Source organism: Microtus oregoni, unplaced genomic scaffold (assembly GCF_018167655.1).
Source record: "Microtus oregoni isolate MIOR12 unplaced genomic scaffold, Mior012 000474F_ref0000093, whole genome shotgun sequence".
In the NCBI taxonomy this organism is placed as follows: domain Eukaryota; kingdom Metazoa; phylum Chordata; class Mammalia; order Rodentia; family Cricetidae; genus Microtus; species Microtus oregoni.
In genome coordinates this window covers 35226-37847 of record NW_024545033.1, presented here as the reverse complement: position 1 = coordinate 37847, position 2622 = coordinate 35226, and the positions used below count along the sequence as shown (strand labels likewise).

Here is a 2622-nt window from a genome sequence, read left to right as displayed (position 1 = left end):
CTTTCGGTCTCACTCCAAGGCCTCGTTGCCTCCACATCTCAAGCTATCTCTCACCTTTGCCTCACATCTCTGCCTTACATCAGAATCTGGCCATGCCCTTGCCCAGTTTGTCCCCTGCCGGGTCAGCCAACGAGAGCAGCCCAGAGGTCCAAGAGGACAGCCTGGCTGCTGCCAAAACAGAGGGAGCCTTGTGGCCTGCAAGCCAGGGCTTGCCTTCTGCAAGCATCATGGCACCTCCAGCTGGCAACGAGGGCCAGTCCTCTAGTGGGGGATGTGGAGTCTCAGGAATGCCTGGAGTCCCAATCTCCCAAAGGGGCAGAGAAGGCAGAGGTGGAGTCTGACCAGGAGGAGAACCTCGTTCCTCTCTCGCAGCTGACTCCCTACATCTCCTGTTACATTTGCAAAGGCTACTTAATAGATGCAGCAACCATCACAGAATGTCTCCATAGCTTCTGTAAAAGCTGCATCATAAAACATTTTGAACATAACAACAAATGTCCAAAGTGCAACACTGTGGTGCATGAGGCCAAACCTCAAAATAGCCTGAGGTTGGATCCACAATTACAAAACATAGTGTACAAATTGGTGGCAGGTCTAGAGGAAAAAGAAAAAAAGCAAAGACGTGAATTCTACAAAGGAAATTGTCTGGAAACACCCAAACCTGCTGCTGTTCTGCAGCCAGGCCCTTCAAGCGAAGGGAGCACTAAAAAAGTAGAATAGTGCCTTAGTTCACATGAACCTGATATGTCCTGGAGGCTATGGGCACTAATGCAGACATTGGACATTGTAAACCACTGAAGATAAAGTTTGTGCGAGTCTCAGGACATGCAACCACTGGACATATAGAAAAACTTCTCAAAAGAAAAATGGACCTTGCTGCAGCTTATAGGGTAGATAGCATGTGCGGTGGGCAGTTGCTGAAGGACTTTCAAACTCTGCAAGAAGTCCAGTGTACAGTAGGGGATGCTGGGATGCAGGACGGTCAGCTAGTCCTTTATTACAGTGTTGTGCTGTCTCCTCCCAATGTGACTCTCTAGGGGTGGTATGAAGAGGCAGAAAGTGAGAAGGCCTCTGAAAAACTGCATCTTACTGAAGAGTTCAGAAAACGTGGAATCCCCCTAGAATATGTACTGTTTCTGACACACCTGTCTCCTGCACCCGAGATCCAACATTTAAGGCACAGCTTGGAACAATAGAACATGTTCGTTCGTTTTGCTGCAGGCTGTAGGAAGCACTCAGAGCTTGAGAAAAAGTCGAATATCAAGTTTGAAAATTCTTTTGGTTTCGGAACACTTTAAGGTTTTTTTTTTTTTTTGATTACTGTCTTTTAGAAAAGTTTCTTATAGTTTTCTCCTCTGTTGAACTGGCTATAAGTTGAACAATCAACGCTCCGTTTTTATCTCACCACAGGCCCAATCAGGAACAAACCAGTCATGGGTTTGAACTTGTGAAACAGCGAGCCAAAATGGATTAATCACTGCACTTGTTTCTTGCAATATTAGAAGGCTAAGTAACTTCTCATCAAGTTGGTTGTTGGGATTTTCCCCTGTGGGATGGCATCAGTTGATTTTCCTTTTGGAAAACGAAGTTTGCTTTACATGGATATTCAAAGCCAGCTTTGTTGAATTGTGGAGTAAACTTGCTGTCCAAGGCCAACATATTTGGCTATGTTTTTATTATTGCCATATTTTAAACTTAGCCTTTTTACAACTTGCAACACTCCTGAAGAGATGCTATTCAGTTCTAAAAGGTATGAATTGTTTTGTGTAAAGGAGACTATTTCTTGTATGCTGTATGACTTGAGCCATAAACCTTCAGTGTAGTAGGACATTTTGGTATGTCTTAGAATAAGAGGTGTTCCTTGGTGAATTTTATACACCATAGGTGTTATCAGTGGTGGCTGATACCTTGTAATGACACCACTTCTGAAATGGAAAAGTCCAGGTGAATCTGGAAAGTTACAGAATATTTACTTAGTGTTTCTTCAGAAAATCAGCTTCTTTGAGTATTTTAACACTGCCTGGGGGAACCAAGCCCCAGCAGCACAGGGCTCAAAGGGAATCCAGAGTCAGCAAGTACTGTGACTTTTCTATCTGAGGGGGTTTGAGAAAAACACTAACACTTTCTCTTGATGGTTTCTTTTATTTTCATTTCCTATGTATTCTTTTTGTATTGTATACTTTTTTCTACAGCTTATATACCCCAACAAAGTTTTACAGGCAACATAGTAATTACAGTGTTGTTACATTCTATTTTTCAAGTGAATGATTATAATGAATACAGGTAAAAACATGTTTTTCATCTTCCTTACATAATGAAACATTTTATATATTACAGGTAAAAAGCAAATTATCCCAAGAATCCATGTACATTCATACCCAAGCAATTTGTTGTAGATTAACTGTGTAGGCAAACAAAATATGCTTCTCAATCAGGTTTTTTACTGTCAGGCTACATTTTACAGTTACAAAGAAAGGGCCAATTACTTTATTGCTTATCTTGAAAGGTAATCTTATAAGGAATCTCAAACTTAAACTTTTATATATGAAAAAGAGTCAGCCAGTTACACTTTAAATCTTCAGGGTTCATAGCTATTGTATCTCTTATATCAATATAGTAGCC

The 2622-nt window shown here is 41.2% G+C and overlaps 1 pseudogene; it reads left to right on the top strand.

Annotated features, from left to right (window-relative positions):
- Positions 1-92: 92 nt before the first annotated feature.
- LOC121445743 lies at positions 93-1037 on the top strand (annotated as a pseudogene).
- Positions 1038-2622: the final 1585 nt, after the last annotated feature.